The following is a 21,514-nucleotide window of genomic DNA, read 5'->3' as shown; positions in this document are numbered from 1 at the left end:
ATATTGGCCATATACCACACCCCCTGAGAATATGACAAACCATATGAACAGCCCTTAGCCGTGGTATATTGGCCATATACCACACCTCCTCCTCCTTATTACTTAGATGGTTACTGATTTTTGCGCTGAATACAACAGGTGTAGAACTTGAAATGCTTACGAGTCCCTATCCAACAGTGAAGTTTCAACAAAATACGGATAAGAAAAAGAGATAAAAGTAACAAGTAATTAAGGAGAAGAAGTAAAAAATAACAATATATACAGGGGGGGTGCCGGTACAGAGTCAAGGGGCACCGGTTAGTTGAGGAAATATGTACATGTAGGTAGAGTTATTAAAGAGACGATGCATAGATGACACAGACAGTATGGTGTGTGGGGGGGGGGGTGCAAATAGTCTGGGTCGCCATTTGACTAGATGTTCAGGAGTCTTATGGCTTGGGGGTAGAAGCTGTTTAGATGCCTCTTGGACCTAGACTTGGCGCTCCGGTACCGCTTGCCGTGCAGTAGCAGAGAGAACAGTCTATGACTATGGTGGCTGGAGTCTGACAATATTTAGGGCCATCCTCTGACACCGCCTGGTACAGAGGTCCTGGATGGCAGGAAGCTTGGCCCCAGCAATGTACTGGGCCGTACGCACTACTCTCTGTAGTGCCGTGCGGTCGGAGGACGAGCAGTTGTCATACACGGCAGTGATGCAACCAGTGCTCTCGATGGTGCAGCTGTAGAACCTTTTGAGGATCTGAGGACCCATGACACATCTGTTCAGTCTCCAGTATATACTGCACATTTTACATTTATGAACACAATTATCAATCTGTGTGTCTGTGTACTTGTGTGTATATTTGTGTGTTTGTATATACATGTATGTGTGTGTCTGTGTGTATTTTCATGTCTCTACCAGCACCATCTCCAGTGCTATCCATGTCTCTACCCAGGCTGCTGTCTAGTCTCCTGATGGGGTCTCCCTACCTACTGGTGGGGTCTCCCTATCTAGTGGTGGGGTCTCCCTACCCATAAATGTGCTCATAATACAGGTCTCATTCTTTCTCCATGTGCAGGTCCAACTCCCATTCCGTCTCCAGCAGTCCCAGTGTTGTCCATGTCTCTACCCAGGCTGCTGTGTAGTCTACTGGTGGGGTCTCCCTACCTGCTGGTGACCATCATACTGCTGGTGAAAGGCTGCAGGAGCAGGACTCAAGGTGAGAACCTGAGTTTATACAGGATCATCTCATTCCAACAGAATACCTGTTGTAAATCAGAATTATATCACAAGGACCATGTTTTAAAACCTCTACGGGATCTGTGTCCCTCCACCGGGACGGTTGAGCTAACGTGCGCTAATGTGATTAGCATGACGTTGTAAGCATGGGCGGAAATCCCAGGGGGACGGGGGGACACGACCCCCATTCTGGGAAAAATATGATTTGTCGCCCTCAATATATCACTGTAAACATAACTATGTAATTTCAATACTATTAATAATACCCAATGAAAGCACTTGTGCTGATTATAGACACTTAATAGCTCATTTTTAAGTTTCAATAGATTGCGACCCCCCCCCCCCGCCCTCTGCCTCACAATGGTTTGAGCCACTGCCAGTTCTTTAGCTGGAAAGGTAATAGAGGGTTCGTATCTACTGTCCGAAAGGCACTCAATGCACGTAACTGACGTGAGGTTAATCCAGTCTATCGTTCCATATGTTTTTTTTATGTTGGCAGGGTTCACACACTAGCTGAATTTGCAGAGCTAGCGCGCAAACTAAAGCAAACATTGACTACCAAGCGAGCTCGTACCTATTCCATTTGTGGCGTCGTCAAAGATGGAATCTTTGCTATCGTCAGTTTATTCCAAGATCAGCATGCAGCTGTAGTGCTTCAAAGTCTCTGTGATAAGGTTAGCAGAACTACACCCTCTTCTACCATTGTCTAAAATATATTTAATGGTCTCGTTGCAAAAGCTAAATTGTCACCAGGGAACTTTTTAAAATGTTATTTCACCTTTATTTAACCAGGTACATACTGGACTGAGAAGGAACAGTGCTATAACTATTATTAGTAGTGGTATTATAAGGATTTAAACATTTGAACAAGTTGGGACAACCCTTCAGTTAACTACTGTACCTATCAATTGTCCAGTAGTAGTGATTATGGTTCCTCTATATACATTTAACATATTACAACGTAGGCTGTGTTACAGCACTACTTTTGGTGTGCCCCTCAGGAATTGCTCTTGAGAAATTGTAATGTAATTGTCCAAAGTTGATATGATGTTTTCGTGCCTGTGTAACGGCTTTCTTCTGTTGAAGGAGAGGCGGACCAAAATGCAGCGTTTTGTGCATCTTTAATAAAGAATGGAAAAACACGAACAATACAAAAACAACAAACAGAACGAGAAAACCTAAACAGTCCTATTTTTTTTATAAAAAATAATTTATCTTCAATACCATTCATTCTGTACAACTCATAATTTACATACATACTCAAATAATGGTATTTTTAATTAAACTAATTAAACTAAACATAAACCCCAAACAAAACCTCAGGGGAGCATCTTCCCTCCCCGTCACCCTACAAAATACCTTTCCCTATCTCCCCGTCCCTAATCTATCCTCTTACAAATCTAAATGACACCCAGCCCTAAACCCCCTTCCACCTCTCCCGAGCAGCATGCTGCCCCCACTTCCTCTCCTCCCTCTTCATCCTCCCCCTCAAATCTCCTTCCACTCTCCTCACTATCCCTTCCACCCCCAATCTCTCCCTGTCTTCACCTTGTTCTGCCTTGCTTCCCACAGCCCCCGTTTAAAGAGACTCATGAGAAGCCAGAGCAGAAACCTGTCCCTATCCGTCCCTCTCGCTCTCCCTACACCCCTCTCTAACCTGGCCCACGTCAATACAAAATCCCCCTTTACCAAACCTAACAACACCCGTGCCCTAGCCCATACTACTCCGGCAAAGGCACAGTCCCAAAAGACATGGCGCACAGTCTCCTCCCTGCCACAAGAGGATCTTGGACAGGTGGGGGATTGCACTAAACTATACCGGTACAAGATGGAACGTACCGGCAAACACTTATGAAGGCTCAACCAATTCAGGTCCTTGAGCCTGTTGTCCAGACCCCGCACCTGCACTCCCTCCCAGACCACTTCCGAGATGCCTACTACAGGCGCCGGACTCTCTGCCTTTCTGACCTCCTCGTACAGGTGCCTAAAATCTAAACCTACTCGGGCAACTTCAACCTCAAGGGTGCGCACGCAGCCACTTGGCCGCATGACCAAAGTGCCACGGCAGCTGTTCCGCCCGAGGACCTGTGTTAGACCACACCATTATTCTTCTCGCCTGATACGAGAAAAATACCCGCAGGAGGTAACCGGACGGGTGTATCACTGGCTGAGCAAGCTCCGTTAACTTCTTGAAACTCCCCAACCCGGATCCGGGTTTGTGACTAAAGCCTCAGGCTCATTAGCATAACGCAACGTTAACGATTTCTGAAAATCGCAAATAAAATTAAAATAATGCGTTTGCTCTCAAGCTTAGCCTTTTCTTAACAACACTGTCATCTCAGATTTTCAAAATATGCTTTTGAACCATAGAAATTGACTAATTTGTGTAAGAGTATGCAAAGCTAGCATAGCATTTTGTGTAGCATGTAGCACGCAACATTTTCACAAAAACCAGATAACCAAATAAATAAAATCATTTACCTTTGAAGAGCTTCTGATGTTTTCAATGAGGAGAGTCTCAGTCACATACCAAATGCGCAGTGTTTCCTGAAAGCGTCTGTGTGTAGGAGAAATCGTTCCGTTTTCTACATTGCGTCTGGCTACCGAAACGAACCGAAAATGCAGTCACCTACAACGTGAAACTTTTTCCGGATTAACTACATAATATCGACCGAAACATGGCAAACGTTGTTTGGAATCAATCCTCAAGGTGTTTTTTCACATATCTCTTCATTGACATGCAGTTCGTGGAAGCTTGCTTTCCTCTCTGTGTCCCATGGAAAAATACTGGCAGGTGACTTTTGCGCACCAATTTCGGCGCAGGACACCGGGCGGACACGTGGTAAATGTGGTCTGTTATGGTCAATCTTCCAATAATCTGCCCACAAATACGTCACAATGCTGCAGACACCTTGGGGAAACGACAGAAAGGGCAGGCTCGTTCCTCTTGCGTTCACAGCCATATAAGGAGATAATGAAAAACAGAGCCTCAAAAATCCTTGTCATTTCCTGGATGCCATCTCATCTTGGTTTTGCCTGAAGCTCACATTTTAGGGCACGCACAGAGAAGATCTTTGTATTTCTGGACACGTCAGAGTGTTTTCTTTCGAACGGTAGCAATTATATGCATAGTCGAGCATCTTTTTGTGACAAAATATCTTGTTTAAAACGGGAACGTTTTTCATCCAAAAATGAAATTGCGCCCCCAGAGCATCAACAGGTTAACAAGAAAGAAACAAAAATTGTGTCCAGCTTGAGGGGGAAATGTGGTACCCCCCTACCTCCCTCCCCGATGGGACAGATCATGCGTGCCCAGGCGACCCACTCGCACCTGCCACTCCACATAAACTGAAACACAAGCCTCACTAGAGGCCTCCTCAGACAAGCCGGTAATGGGTAGATGTATGCCAAATACAAAAGCGATGGCAACACATCCACCTTTAGGACCAGGACTTTGTCCATAAAAGACAAATACCTAGCTTTCCACATTGCTAGCTTCCTCTGTACCACTGCGATACGCATGTTCCAGTTTAGCGTCGCTGAGCCGGCGGTCTCAAAATGGACCCCGAGAATCCTCAGGGCCCCCTCACAGAGAGATAACCCCCCAGGCACATCCGTTCTAACGCGCCATCTTCCGAAAAACTTGACGGAAGACTTTGCATGGTTCAGAACTGCTCCCGACGCTCGAGTGAAATCCCCAAAGATGGCAAGGGACTTTGTCAGGCACGAGTCCTTGCACAACAGCAAGGAAGTGTCGTCGGCGTACTGCGTCATCTTAACACACAGTCCACCACTTCCAGGGATCAGCAAACCTTCCACCCCTGTCTGCCCTAATGGCAGCCCCCAGAGGCTCCATGTACAGAACGAAGAGGAGAGCCGAGAGTGGGCACCCCTGCCTGACCCCAGACGAGAGGTCAAAAACGTCACCCAAGTGACTATTTACACTAACTCGGCACCCCGCTCCGACATATAATGTACGAATCCATCCTATAAACTTCTCCCCAAATCCTAATCGACCTAATCCTAATAAAAAGGATCTATTCACGCGATCGAAGGCTTTCGCCTGATCTAGCGCTGCTACCATAAAAGGCACCTTATGATATCACCTTATGACATCCCCCTTCTTATATAAAAGTGACAGCACACCAACAGCCATTGATCCCCCTGGGACCCCCGTCTCAAGGATGGCCTTCAAGACTTCGAGGACCACTGGTCCAAAAATCCCTGAGCTGCGCCTTTAGGGTTGCGGATCTCTCCCAGTCAAATGACGCGCCGAGGTTGCCTGCCTCGTATTCGAGTTCAATTAACCTTTGGATACGATCCACCTCCCTCCTCTCCTCCCTTTTTTTCCTCTTGCAATACCCTATTATAAAAGCCCTAATCCTCACCTTAACTAATTCCCACCACTCTAACACCCCCTCGCACATGGACCGGAGGCCCTCAAGCCTCCTAAAGAAAACAAAAAACCTGTCAACAAAAGCATGCTCCTCCAGCACATCCCGATCTAGCTTCCAGTACCCCCTACCAAAGAGGCAGACTGGCGACCCCACCTGCAGGAGCACCCCGTCGTGATCCGAAAAGAAAACAGGCAACAGCCGCCCAGACAACCTAAAGACCTGGGTACAAAAATATAATCGAGCCTCCGCTCAACCACCCTGGAGTTACGCCATGTAGGACCGTCCATTTTCGGAATAGTGTGCATACCACCATCTACCAGACCATGGCAAGCCATTAGCCTGGCAATGGTGCCTGCACTGCTATCCTCCCCCTTCCTAAATCTGTATTAAAATCCCCCCCTATCACTAATTTCCTATTTGTGACACACAGGGGTGTCAGACAGTCCACCATCTCCCTCCTGTCTGCCACCACCTGTGGCCCATACACCACCACTAATCTAAATGTACAATCCCTTATCGTGACATCCACCCCTATAACCCTCCCCTGCATTACCACAAAAGAATCCTCCACTTTTACCTCCCTGTGCCCACACAAAATCCCTACCCCTGATGAGTGCACCCCCCCTACACCCCAAACCGACTCCCCCTTGTCCCACTCCCTCTTAAATCTACTAACATCCCCTCCATCCCTCAGGTGAACCTCCTGTAAAAAACAAAATCAAACCCCACACCCTCCAAATAACTAAAAACCGCCCTCCTCTTAACAATAACTCTTAAACCCCTTACATTTAAACTAACAAAAATAAAATTAGACTCCATGAAAAAATAAAACATGTAAGGGAATACCCCCCTGAAATGGACAAAAATGAATGGGAAACCATTGGCATAGTACAAACTACGTACACAATGGACAATACCACCCAAATCGGCGTTGATTCATGCAAAATAGTTTGCAAATGCCATATGGCAATTGACAGTTGTAACACTTCAAAAATCCAACAGGTGGCGTGTGCGCTCCACCGCACCGTCGTTTTTCATATTGAAAATGGACCCCAAGTCAACATCCAAAAGCCAAATTTTGAAAAAATGGATTTTTTGACTGTTTTTCGAAATTCATTCGCTTTTTTTGTCAATTACACATGTGTAAGAACTGTATGAATATACTTTTGTCCAATTTTATTATCATAATTTTTATTTTTTTTACTTGCGCATTATTGCATATGTTTTCTCCATTTGCAATATGATTTCATAGGAAGTCAGAAGTCAAAAGTCAATAATTGCAAAATTTCATAAAAAACTTCACACACCCCTAAAAAAGTGCTTTCTGGACCGTTTTTCGAAATTCTTTAGAATTTTGTGTCAATTACACACGTATAAGAACTGTATCAACATACTTTAGTCATATTTTATTATCATAATTTTTTATTTTTTTTTTACTTGTGCATAAGGCATATGTTTTGTGGGGGCCAAATGTCATAAGAAATTTGACATGCTCAAAAATCCTGCAGAAATGCAAAATTGACTGGCCTGATGAACTCGGGATGGCCGGGCAGTGATTGTTGTTCCTTTCAATCACTCGTGGTGTTGATTTCATCATGTCCATTTGTTTATGTTTTCTCACTTTTGCAAAGTCACTGTGCATTTGCAATATGGTTAACTGGGCATTCACCATCACCAATTTGTCATGCCATAAAAATCATGCAGGAATGCCAAATTGACTGGCCCGATGACCTCGGGATGGCTAGGCAGTGATTCTGGTACCTCTCCATCGCTCGTTTGGGTTGATTTCAGAATGTCACTTTTGGTGATGGTACCTCACTGTTAAAACATATTGCAAATGTTTTCTCACTTTTGCAAAGTCACTGAAAATTCGTGCAGGAATGCCAAATTGACTGGCCCGATGAACTCGGGATGGCTGGGCAGTGATACTGGTACCTCTCCATCGCTCGTTAGGGTTGATTTCAGAATGTCGCTTTTGGTGATGGTACCTCACCGCTTAAACATATTGCAAATGGACAAGAGTCACCTGCAATTCACCGTCCAGCAGTCAATTTGATATCATTCTGACACCAAACTGATACAAACTGACACCAAACCCACTTTTCCCAACTCGTTTAGGAGCCAAGTATCACATACTTCAGAGCTGGCCCAAAATTCACAACGCCTTCGGTTCAAACCATAAAAAAAACATAAAACACGTAGTTACGTTCTAGCTGCGGGTCCATTTCTTGTGTTATGTGTAGGCCTAGCTGAGGCGACCCGAATCCCAAGTTTCGGCTCGATAGGTCATTTGGTGTCCGAGTAAAACCCTAATTGGTGCTGAAAATCCACTTTTTTCAATTACTTGCTACGGGGTCCTTGAATGAGCTATCGGACAGAGACGTTGGGTTCTGTCTCTATGGGCCGAGACGGTCACAATGCACCTAGTCTTGTGACTCTGGGACATTTCTAAATGTCGCCATTTTCGTAATGGTCAAAATTAATTGAAGTCATTGCAAATGTTCGAGGCTGTTTCTCGGTCCGAGAACCTTCTAGAGCGCCGTAACTCAACACGCACTATCGACCTGAGGTCTAGAACAGGATTCTAAAGTTTTGGAACTCTAGGTCTGACGGTTCTTTAAAAGTTCCAACAAGGTTAACTAATGCAGGGAGTGTATGTCTCTACGCACCCCAATGGGTCCCTACTTCCAAGCTGTGTGTGTATGTGATATAGTTTTCCTTTGAAATTTTATGGGAAAAATGACTGATTTACAGTTCATGGGGGTTGCCTAATCACATATATGAAGTTTTGGAAAGATCTGATTTTTTTAACCTCTCGAAACAGCCCATGAGACACATAGTATGGCACTTCCGGTTGGCACAGGAAGCTGTAACTCAACATACATCCTCATTGGGGGATTCTATTACAGAATCCTGAGTTTTAAGTCTTTACCATAAAAACTGACTGATTTACACAGGGTTGAATGCACTATGTCTATCAAACTGCAGGCAGTTTATGGGTAAACACTTTTAGGGCGATTGTAACCACTTCCGGTTGGTCCAGGAAGCTTAGAATCGACACAGGTAGACCTTATAGTGGCCTGATGGACTGGCACCGAAGACAGGTTCATACAGCATTCATAACCCATATAGACTCCAGGTTGTATTTAGGGGAGCAGGCAATGTATTCCTATGGGGAGAGAAGTCAATGCAAACAACACCTTCTTTTAACTGTGAAAGGTTAATGCCACACAGTCAAGGATAGGCTTGCACAGATCGGGAGGACCTTAGGAACATTCCTGTGGTTGAATTGTCTTTCTAAACCTAACGTTTCCGCCGCTGTCACCCAAAATCAAATGACGTGGTGCAGGCTTCATTTTGGGCCTACTTTTCTCATGGTCGCTGCGCTCAGACCGAGCGAGATAAGGTCAAGCGGGGCACCTCGTTGGACTCGGCACAGTCTGGACACTATGGTGATGCCATTTTTTGTGTTGATTTCAGAATGCCATTTTGGTGATGGTCCCTCTCCGCTTAAACATATTGCAAATTGACAAAAGTCAACTAGCAAGTCAGTGTCCATCAGTCAATTAGATGTCATTCTGACACCAAACTGATATCAATTGACACCAAACCCACTTTTTCCAACTCATTTAGAAGCCAACTATCACATATGTCAGAGCAGGCCCATAATTCACAGCGCCTTTAGATGAAAACATAATAAAAACGTAAAACACATAGTTACGTTCTAGCTGCGGGTCCAGTTCGGACATTATGTGTAGGCGTATGTGATGCGACCCCGAATCCCGAGTTTCGGCTCAATAGGTTATTCGGTGCCCGAGTAAAACCCTAATTGGTGCTGAAAATCCACTTTTTTCAATTACTTGCTACGGGGTCCTTGAATGAGCTATCGGATAGAAACGTTGGGGACCGTGTCTATGGGCCGAGCCGGTTTCAATGCACCTAGTCTTGTGTCTCTGAGACTTTTCTAAATGTCGCCATTTTTGTAATGGTCAAAATGAATTGAAGTCATTGCAAATGTACGAGGCTGTTTCTCGGTCCGAGAACCTTCTAGAGCCACTTAACTCACCACGCACTATCGACCTGAGGTCTAGAACAGGTTTCTAAAGTTTCGGAACTCTAGGTCTGACGGTTCTTTTGTAGCTCGAACAAAGCTAACTATTGGAGGCACTGTCAGCCTCTACGCACGCCAATACGTCCCTCCATCCAAGTTGTGTATCTGTGTGATTTAGTTTTCCTTTGAATTTTTATGGGAAAAATGACTGATTTACAGTTCATGGGGTTTGCCTAATCACATATATGAAGTTTTGGACAGACCTGATTTTTTAAACCCTTCCAAACAGCCCCTGAGACACCAATTATGGCACTTCCGGTTGACACAGGAAGCTATAAGTCAACACATATCCTCAGTGGGCTATGCTTTTACTGAATCCTTAGTTTTAAGTCTCTACGTTAAGAATTGACTGATTTACACAGGGTTCAATGCACTATGTCCATCAAATTGCAGGCAGGGTACGGATATACACTTTTAGGGTGATTTTAAGCACTTCCGGTTGGCCCAGGAAGCCTAGAATCGACACAGGTAGACCTTATAGTGGCCTCATGGACTGGTACCGAAGACAGGTTCATACAGCATTCATAACCCATATAGACTCCAGGTTGTATTTAGGGGAGCAGGCAATGTATTCCTATGGGGAGAGAAGTCAATGCAAACTTTTTGATGTAAACACCTTCTTTTAACTGTGAAGGGTTAATGTCACACGGTCAAGGTTAGGCTTGCACAGATCGGGAGGACCTTAGGAACAGTCCTGTGTTTGAATTGTCCTTCTAAACCTAACGGTTCCGCCGCTGTCACCCAAAATCAAATGACATTGTGGTGCAGGCTTCATTTTGGGCCTACTCTCCTCATGGTCGCTGCGAGCTACGGTCAAGCGGGATATCTCGTTGAACTCGGCACGGCCTTGGGATTATGTTTATGCCATTGCCTGCTCTCTGTGTCTTTAAACACCGCGCTTTGTCACTCCATCCTTGCTGTGTGTGTGTGTGAGAGCTTTTCTTTGACATATGTTGGGAGAAATGACTGATTTTACAGTTCAGGAGGGTTGCCTAATCACATATGAAGTTTTGAAAAGATCTGACCTTTTTAACCCTTGGATACAGCCACTATGGCACCATTTAAGGCACTTCCTGTTGGCACAGGAAGCTATAAATCAACTCATATCCTCATTGGGGTATGCCTTTACAGAATCCTGAGTTTTAAGTCTTTACGTTAAGAACTGAGTTATTTACGGAGGGTTTAGTGAGTGTGTGTTATTTCAGAAAATCATAGAAAATCACAGAAATCTCGCAGAGCCCCACAGCACACTTTAAAAATATTCGTATGAACACCCTGCAACTGGATCTGTAACTGTTGAAAAAAAACACCTATATTTGAACATCACAAATCTGTCATTGTACGATTTCTCTTAAATGACGATAGATAAATGGCTGATTTTTTTATTGACACCGGAGGCTCCTTGACTTTGACGTGAAGTGAAAAAATAATTTCTCTATTTTCATTTTGGACCTTTAATCCCAGAAAAATGGCCATAACTCAAAAACCGTTGAGGCCTAGACGCCATCTTGTTCGGGGCCAACTGCCCATTATGCCAAACCTATGCTCACCAAGTTTCGGCTTCGAAATATTTTCAGTTTTCAAGATATGGCGTCCTGTGTGGCTCAGTCGGTAGAGCATGGCGCTTGCAACACCAAGCGTTGTGGGTTCGATTCCCGCTGGGGCCACCCATATGTAAAAGTAGTGGCCCCAGCCGACTTGTAAGTCGCCTTGGACAAAAGCGTCTGCTAAATGGGATATTATTTATTTATTATTATATGGCCCGTCGTGATTCGTGATGTTTTGTCAAATTGCAGTGGGATTTTCCGGCATAGCGGAAAAATGACCAAAATTTGATTATTTTATAAAACGAAAACCGAATGTCCGACAAAGTTCATTTGATGACTTCCCGGTAGGTCTGGCCCTGCCGCTCGGCCCGACGCCGTCCCCGAATTTTAAAAATGTTTTCGGACGTCTAGTAAGGGAAGGTACATTTGCAATATGGACTTTTTCACTAACCATACAGAAAATGTCAAAATGTTCCCTTAAGGTATGTAATACACTCAAATTCTAATCCCAGACAGAAAAAAAAAAAAAACAGGAGACTCACCCGATGCTCCCCTGCTCCATATCTACCGGTGAGAACACCATCCGTAATCCCGACACCCCCCCCCCTCTTCCTCCATCACACCATCCCAGGATGCAGGAATAGTGTTTGGCTCCGGGGTGCCCTGCACCCTGGGTCTACCCCCACAATCCTCCCCCTCCCCAGTGTTGCAGCTGGTTTGGAAAAAAATTGGGGACGCTGAGTCCCCAAACAAAAAACTCCCCACCTCCTCCTGTACCCAGTCCTGAGTCTTGTTAGGTGTGTCCCCACCCAAATGAAGTTGAGAGCCTGGGGAAACCAGCAGCAACCCAGAGGTTTCTCCCACCCCCATCACACTCTTGACCATCCCCTCCCCCTCACTGTCGGCCAATCGCACCCTCCTCTTCATCCTCTTCTTTGGTGATGGCGGCAGTGGAGAGATACCACCCTCCCCCCCCCGCCAGCTGACAGGGCTGACAGGGGGACATTGTTTTATGCACGTCAGCCCCCATTTTGCAGGCGCTGTATGGCCTACGGTCACATTTTCGCCTCGTGCAGCATGAGAAAATGCAGATTTTGTATATCTGAGGATCACGAGGCGAGGGATTGTGACAAGCCTAAGACATGCCATTGGTGTGGCTCGTCAGCACACCTGTGGCGGGGGTGCCCGGCCCGTCAGAGGTCATATGCGTCTGCGGCTGGGGGGGGAGCAGGAGCGGGGGATGGGGGAAGAAGAGGAGGGGAAGGAAGCAAGCCTCATGACAAGAGTACAAGTCCAGAGGGGAAGGCCACAAGGAAGGGAGAGGAGCAAGAAGCGGTGGATGGAAGAGAGAAGGAAACGGAAGGCACTGGAGTAGGAGAACCAGGAAAAGCGGCGGAAGAAGGCAACCGAGTGGAGGAACATGAGAGAGAAGAAAGCGAGGGAGGAGTGGTGGAGAAGGAGACGGTGGAAGAGCAAGTGGACTGGGGGGAAAGTGACATGGTGGAAGAGATGAGGGGTATGGTGGAGGAGCTGGCGGGGGGAGGGTGGTATCTCTCCACTGCCGCCATCACCAAAGAAGAGAATGAAGAGAAGGGTGCGATTGGCCGACAGTGAGGGGGAGGGGATGGTCAAGAGAGTGATGGGGGTGGGAGAAACCTCTGGGTTGCTGCTGGTTTCCCCAGGCTCTCAACTTCATTTGGGTGGGGACACACCTAACAAGACTCAGGACTGGGTACCGGAGGAGGTGGGGAGTTTTTTGTTTGGGGACTCAGCGTCCCCAATTTATTTCCAAACCAGCTGCAACACTGGGGAGGGGGAGGATTGTGGGGGTAGACCCAGGGTGCAGGGCACCCCGGAGCCAAACACTATTCCTGCATCCTGGGATGGTGTGATGGAGGAAGAGGGGGGGATGTCGGGATTACGGATGGTGTTCTCACCGGTAGATATGGAGCAGGGGAGCATCGGGTGAGCCTCCTGTTTGTGTTTTTTTTCTGTCTGGGATTAGAATTTGAGTGTATTACATGTTTTATTTTTTCATGGAGTCTAATTTTATTTTTGTTAGTTTAAATGTAAGGGGTTTAGGAGATATTGTTAAGAGGAGGGCGGTTTTTAGTTATTTGGAGGGTGTGGGGTTTGATTTTTGTTTTTTACAGGAGGTTCACCTTAGGGATGGAGGGGATGTTAGTAGATTTAAGAGGGAGTGGGACAAGGGGGAGTCGGTTTGGGGTGTAGGGGGGTGCACTCATCAGGGGTAGGGATTTTGTGTGGGCACAGGGAGGTAAAAGTGGAGGATTCTTTTGTGGTAATGCAGGGGAGGGTTATAGGGGTGGATGTCACGATAAGGGATTGTAAATTTAGATTAGTGGTGGTGTATGGGCCACAGGTGGTGGCAGACAGGAGGGAGATGGTGGACTGTCTGACGCCCCTGTGTGTCACAAATAGGAAATTAGTGATGGGGGGGATTTTAATACAGATTTAGGAAGGGGGGGAGGATAGCAGTGCAGGCGCCATTGCCAGGCTAATGGCTTGCCATGGTCTGGTAGATGGTGGTATGCACACTACTCCGAAAATGGACGGTCCTACATGGCGTAACTCCAGGGTGGTTGAGCGGAGGCTCGATTATATTTTTGTACCCAGGTCTTTGGGTAAGTTGTCTGGGCGGCTGTTGCCTGTTTTTCTTTTCGGATCACGACGGGGTGCTCCTGCAGGTGGGGTCGCCAGTCTGCCTCTTTGGTAGGGGGTACTGGAAGCTAGATCGGGATGTGCTGGAGGAGCAGGCTTTTGTTGACAGGTTTTTTGTTTTCTTTAGGAGGCTTGAGGGCCTCCGGTCCATGTGCGAGGGGGTGTTAGAGTGGTGGGAATTAGTTAAGGTGAGGATTAGGGCTTTTATAATAGGGTATTGCAAGAGGGAAAAAAGGGAGGAGAGGAGGGAGGTGGATCGTATCCAAAGGTTAATTGAACTCGAATACGAGGCAGGCAACCTCGGCGCGTCGTTTGACTGGGAGAGATCCGCAACCCTAAAGGCGCAGCTCAGGGATTTGCAGGAGCGGAAGGCTCGAGCTTTCCTGGAGCGTGCGCATAGTGGCTTTCTAGAACATAATGAGACTTGTTCTGCTATGTTCTTTAAGTTGGTTAGGGCAAGACAGAGTAGGAAGGTAATGCATGGTGTTAGGGAAGAAAATGGTAGTATAGTTAGAGAACCAGAGGATATGGTCAGGGTGACAACTGATCATTTCCAAGGTTTATTTAAGGAAAGGGAAATAGATGTAGAGCAGGGAAATGTGTTTTTAGAACACTTGTCCAGGCGGTTGCCGGAGGTCATTAGAGAAGTGATGGAGGCCCAGATCTCACTAGAAGAGGTTGAGAGCGCTCTTAGGAGGATGGGAAAAGGGAAAGTGCCTGGGATGGATGGGCTGCCGGCTGAGTTTTATCTCAAGTTTTGGGGTATACTTGGACCAGTGGTCCTCGAAGTCTTGAAGGCCATCCTTGAGACGGGGGTCCCGGGGGGATCAATGGCTGTTGGTGTGCTGTCACTTTTATATACGAAGGGGGAAGTAACAGACCTTGGCAACTGGCGGCCGTTGACCATGCTGTGTGTAGATTACAAGCTACTTGCAAAGGTTTTAGCAGACCGGTTGCGCACAGCCCTTCCCTACGTCGTTCATGAGGATCAGACGTGCAGGGTAGAGGGCCGCTCTATTAGATGGAACCTACAGATAATCAGGGACTCCATCGCTTGGGTTGAAGATAGAGGACTGCCTTTTATGGTAGCAGCGCTAGATCAGGCGAAAGCCTTCGATCGCGTGAATAGATCCTTTTTATTCAGAGTGTTAGGTCGCGGGGTGCCGAGTTAGTGTAAATAGTCACTTGGGTGACGTTTTTGACCTCTCGTCTGGGGTCAGGCAGGGGTGCCCACTCTCGGCTCTCCTCTTCGTTCTATACATGGAGCCTCTGGGGGCTGCCATTAGGGCAGACACAGGGGTGGAAGGTTTGCTGATCCCTGGAAGTGGTAGACTGCGTGTTAAGATGACGCAGTACGCCGACGACACTTCCTTGCTGTTGTGCAAGGACTCTCAAGCTGGACACAATTTTTGTTTCTTTCTTGTTAACGGAGCTTGCTCAGCCAGTGATACACCCGTCCGGTTACCTCCTGCGGGTATTTTTCTCGTATCAGGCGAGAAGCATAATGGTGTGGTCTAACACAGGTCCTCGGGCGGAACAGCTGCCGTGTCACTTTGGTCATGCGTCCAAGTGGCTGCGTGCGCACCCTGAGGTTGAAGTTGCCCGAGTAGGTTTAGATCATAGGCACCTGTACGAGGATGTCAGAAAGGCAGTGAGTCCGGCGCCTGTAGTGTGGTCTGGGAGGGAGTGCAGGTGCGGGGTCTGTACAACAGGCTCAAGGATTTGAATTGGTTGAGCCTTCATAAGTGTTTGCCGGTACGTTCCATCTTGTACCGGTATAGTTTGGTGCAATCCCCCACCTGTCCAAGATCCTCTTGTGGCAGGGAGGTGACTATGCGCCATGTCTTTTGGGACTGTGCCTTTGCCGGAGTAGTATGGGCTAGGGCACGGGGGTTGTTAGGTTTGGTAAAGGGGGATTTTGTATTGACGTGGGCCAGGTTAGAGAGGGGTGTAGGGAGAGTGAGAGGGACGGATAGGGACAGGTTTCTGCTCTGGCTTCTCATGAGTCTCTTTAAATGGGGGCTGTGGGAAGCAAGGCTGAACATGGAGAAGACAGGGAGAGATTGGGGGGTGGAAGGGATAGTGAGGAGAGTGGAAGGAGATTTGAGGGGGAGGATGAAGAGGGAGGAGAGGAAGTGGGGGCAGCATGCTGCTCGGGAGAGGTGGAAGGGGGGTTTAGGGCTGGGTGTCATTTAGATTTGTAAGAGGATAGATTAGGGACGGGGAGATAGGGAAAGGTATTTTGTAGGGTGACGGGGAGGGAAGATGCTCCCCTGAGGTTTTGTTTGGGGTTTATGTATGTATGTAAATTATGAGTTGTAAAGAATGAATGGTATTGAAGATAATAAATTATTTTTTATAAAAAATATAAAAAAAACAGGCTGTATAGTTTTTTTCACGTTCCGTTTGTTGTTTTTATATTTATAAGTTATTTCATGTATCGTCATTTGTTTTCTCTAAAAACATGAGTGACCAACACGCTTCATTTCGGTCCGACTCTCTTTCGACAAAGGAAGAACGCCGTTACAAATGTAGCATAGTTTTGTTTCATAAAATCCATTTTTATATTAGAATATAGTAACTGGGTTCTAGAGTTTGAACCCCTGCTGTGTCGGAAAATTGAAGGTTTTAGATAACTGTTCTGATTCAACCATGTTTAACCTATCTAGGGTAAAAAAAAAAGCTACTGAGGTTTGAAAGCGCGTTCTATATAGTTTATTATCAATATAGTTGAATATCTGTATGTATATATGTGTATGTATATATGTGTATATATATACATACATACATACATATATGTATATGTATATGTATGTATGTATATGTATATGTATGTATGTGTATATATATATGTATATGTATATATGTGTATGTATGCGTGTGTATATATATGTGTATATGTATATGTGTGTGTATATATATATGTGTATATGTATATATGTGTGTATATATATGTATATATATGTATGTATATATATATGTGTATATATATATATGTATACATATACGTGTATACGTATATATGTGTATATATATATATATACATATATACGTATATACATATACATATACATATATACGTACATATGTATGTATATGTATGTATGTGTATATATTATTATCAATATAGTTGAATATCTGTATGTATATGTATATATATGTATGTGTATATTTATACACATGTATATGTGTGGATTATAATCTATATAGTTTAATATCTAACCCCTCTTTAGTACATGCCTACTGGAGAACTTATATGTATTGCTTTTAATCTTTTTAATGAATTTATCTTATTCACACTGTTCTAGCTAGCTATTTGTGTCGGTAGCTATCAAGTAAACGCAACGTTAGCGTCCCACCTCTTCAACAGTGAAACTGCTGGGCGCCAAATTCAAATACAGAAATACTCATGACAAAAATTCAGAAAACAAAACATATTTTACATAGGTTTAAAGATTAACTTATTGTGAATCTAACCACGGTGTCAGATTTAAAAAATGCTTTATGGCAAAAGCATCCCTTTACGATTATTTGAGAACATAGTCCAGCAGACAAAACATTACAAACAGTAACCAGCCAAGTAGAAGAGTTACACAAGTCAGAAATAGAGCTAAAAATCATCCCTTACCTTTGATGATCTTCATATGGTTGCACTCAGCAGACATTAATTTACTCAATAAATGTTACTTTTGTTCGATAATTGACCAGTGCGGTTTATAATTATATTATATTCTCCTCTGAAAGACAGAGAGGTATAAATGGAACCTTCCGGTCATTGTGTGTGACCTGTCTACCTACCTGGTTGTTAAAGATCTTCAGACTGCAGCCACTAGGGATCTTACACACCATATATATGTATGGGCACAGTTCGATAAAGTCTTTATTTCCAAAAACCTCAGTTTTGTTTGTGCATTTTCTTCAGTAATCCACAGGCTCAAATGCAGTCAAAACAGGCAGACAAAAAAATCCAAATTGTATCCATAAATTTCATAGAAACATGTCAAACAATGTTTATATTAAATCCTCAGGTTGTTTTTAGCCTAAATAATAGATAATATTTCAACCGGACAATAACGTTGTCAATATATAAGGTAAACAAGAAAGGCACTCTCTTGGTCGCGCACATGAAAAAGCTCTGTGACACGGCAGGGTCCACTCATTCAGACTGCTCTTACTCCCTAATTTTTCAGAATACAGGCCTGAAACCATTTCTAAAGACTGTTGACATCTAGTGGAAGGCATAGGAACTGCAATTTGAGTCCTAAGTCACTGGATACTGTAATGGCATTGATAGAACTACAAAACAAAAAAACTACTTCCCGAATAGATTTTTCTAAGGTTTGTTATACACAGACACTACTTTAACAGTTTTGGAAACGTTAGAGTGGGTTCTATCCAAATCTACCAGTTATATGTATATCATATATTCTGGGCCCAAGAAGCAGGCAGTTTAATTTGGGCATACTTTTCATCAAAAATTCCAAATGCTGCCCCCTACCCTAAAGAAGTTAAAGTGCTGATAACGGTATCTCTGATTGAACCATGTTGTAAAGTGTTGATAACTGTAGCTCTGATTGAACCATGTTGTAATGTGTTGATAACTGTGGCTCTGATTGAACCGTGTTTTAAAGTGTTGATAACTGTAGATCTGATTGAACCATGTTTAAAGTGAGGATAACTGTAGCTCTGATTGAACCATGTTTAAAGTGTGGATAACTGTAGCTCCGATTGAACCATGTTGTAAAGTGTTGATAACTGTAGCTCTGATTGAACCATGTTGTAATGTGTTGATAACTGTGGCTCTGATTGAACCGTGTTTTAAAGTTTTGATAACTGTAGCTCTGATTGAACCATGTTGTAAAGTGTTGATAACTGTAGCTCTGAATGAACCATGTTGTAAAGTGTTGATAACTGTAGCTCTGATTGAACCGTGTTTTGAAGTGTTGATAACTGTAGATCTGATTGAACCATGTTTAAAGTGAGGATAACTGTAGCTCTGATTGAACCATGTTTAAAGTGTGGATAACTGTAGCTCCGATTGAACCATGTTTAAAGCGTTGATAACTGTGGCTCTGATTGAACCATGTTTTAAGTGTTAAACTCTCTGTTTAGGTGAAATCAGGGTACCCAGGAAGACCCACCAAGACCAGTTAGGTGAGTTTCTACCTTACAACACAACAGCTGCAGGGGCACAATATGGTATTCTGTCCAGTGTGTACTATATTATATAACCTCTTAGTAGAAGTAGTAAGTACGATGGATTAGAGTCAACGACCACAATATGTCACTGATATGAATAAATGCATTTAGGAGTAAGTAGGCCAGGTATTGATAAGGAGTAAATAGCCCAGGTATTGATATGGGAGAGCTGGACATAATGAGTTAATAGCCCTGGTATTGATCAGGAGTAAATAGCCCAGGTATTGATAATGAATAGAAAGCCCTGGTATTGATATGGGAGAGCTGGACATAAGTAGTTAATAGCCCTGATATTGATGAGGAGTTAATAGCCCTGGTATTGATGAGGAGTAAATAGCCCTGGTATTGATGATGTATAAATAGCCCTGGTATTGATGAGTAAATAGCCCTGGTATTGATGAGGAGTAAATAGCCCTGGTATTGATGAGGAGTAAATAGCCCAGGTATTGATATGGGAGAGCTGGACATAATTAGTTAATAGCCCTGGTATTGATGAGGAGTAAATAGCCCAGGTATTGACAAGGAGTAATTAGCCCAGGTATTGATAACGAGTAAATAGCCCTGGTATTGATATGGGAGAGCTGGACATAAGTAGTTTAGCCCTGGTATTGACGAGGAGTAAATAGCCCTGGTATTGACGAGGAGTAAATAGCCCAGGTATTGGCGAGGGAGTAAATAGCCCTGGTATTGACGAGGAGTAAATAGCCCAGGTATTGGCGAGGGAGTAAATAGCCCTATTTATTTTTTACCTTTATTTAACTAGGCAAGTCAGTTAAGAACAAATTCTTATTTCCAGTGACGGTCTAGGAACAGTGGGTTAACTGCCTTGTTCAGGGGCAAAACAACAAATTTGTACATTGTCAGCTCAGGGAATCGAACTTCCAACCTTTCGTTTACTAGTCCAACGCTCTAACCACTAGGCTACCCTGGGAGAGCTGGACATTATGAGTAAATAGCCCTGGTATTGATAAGGAGTAAATAGGAGAGCTGGACATAAGCAGGAGCCTCATTGGAAGTCATTTGATAGGATTCTAAGTAGCACAGTATTGACTAGTAATTCATCTGATATGATTTACATTTCTAAGTGGTTCTGTATTGGATAAGTAAATACATGGCCACACTGATGAACTACTTGGGGCGGCAGGGTAGCCTTGTGGTTAGAGTGTTGGACTAGTAACCAGAAGGTTGCGAGTTCAAACCCCTGAGCTGACAAGGTACAAATCTGTCATTCTGCCCCTGAACAGGCAGTTAACCCACTGTTCCCAGGCCGTCATTGAAAATAAGAATTTGTTCTTAACTGACTTGCCTGGTTAAATAAAGGTAAAATAAAATAAAACTTCTGTGTTGAACAGGTGATCGTGTTGAAGAAGAGTGAGGCTGAGATCACCTGATCACCATAACAACCATCAGAATGGAACTTATGGAATTCTAATATAGAACTGTGAGTCACAATGCTGTATGTTGTTACATTGTAGCTCCACCTGCTGGAACAATAGTGGCATTTGATCTAATGTGATCTATTAACTCATACATGTATTATTCTGATTGGAATGTGTTTTAATATAATGTGTGTTGTATTATTCATTCAGCAGCTGTCCATTAACATCAGTCATATACTGGTCATATACTGTGTAGCATTATGGTTGATACATTGTAAATGCCTTCACTTCTCATGTCTATACAGATCAACTGATAGGTGTTGTGGTTCAGGCATTATTGTCACAGGTTCAGTATAATGTTATACTGTTACATGTTACAGAGATAGAAAACATACAGGAGAGGATAATTCAATTATTACAATTATTTACTTTATTTTCCTATTTTGGTCTCCTTATGTTATTTTGTTTACACATAACTAATGTAGTCCTTTAGTTTTATTGTGTTTTTGTGGAAAACCATTATTTTTCTTTGAATCATCCTGGTAAGATATTGCTTTTGTCTTTGTAGCATATAGAATTAAATAAATGAATTTTCCTCAATCATGTGGCCTGTTATTGTTACGGTTTTCTTCTGGTGAAAGAGAGGCAGACAAATGCAGCGTAGTTATTTTTATACATCTTTAATAAAGATGAAAATACAACAATCTACAAAACAAGAAACGTGAAAAAACCGAAACAGTCCTATCTGGTGCCACAAACACAAAGACGGGAACAATCACCCACGAAACACTCAAAGAATATGGCTGATTTTCAGAATTTCAAAATATGCTTTACAGCCAAAGCTAGACAAGCATTTGTGTAAGTTTATCGATAGCCTAGCATAGCATTTTGTCCAGCTAGCAGCAGGTAACTTGGTCACGGAAATCAGAAAAGCAATCAAATTAAATTGTTTACCTTTGATGAGCTTCAGATGTTTTCAC

General features: G+C 44.0%; 1 long non-coding RNA gene across 1 annotated transcript; it reads left to right on the top strand.

The window, feature by feature from the left end:
* Positions 1-541: 541 nt before the first annotated feature.
* LOC135539021 (uncharacterized) lies at positions 542-20,928 on the top strand. The gene is made up of 3 exons (XR_010455537.1): positions 542-1,199; positions 19,069-19,110; positions 20,508-20,928. It is a non-coding gene; the product is annotated as an uncharacterized LOC135539021 (long non-coding RNA).
* The last annotated feature ends 586 nt before the right edge of the window (positions 20,929-21,514 follow it).

Source organism: Oncorhynchus masou, unplaced genomic scaffold (assembly GCF_036934945.1).
Source record: "Oncorhynchus masou masou isolate Uvic2021 unplaced genomic scaffold, UVic_Omas_1.1 unplaced_scaffold_2924, whole genome shotgun sequence".
In the NCBI taxonomy this organism is placed as follows: domain Eukaryota; kingdom Metazoa; phylum Chordata; class Actinopteri; order Salmoniformes; family Salmonidae; genus Oncorhynchus; species Oncorhynchus masou.
This window is presented reverse-complemented; position numbering and strand designations above follow the sequence as displayed.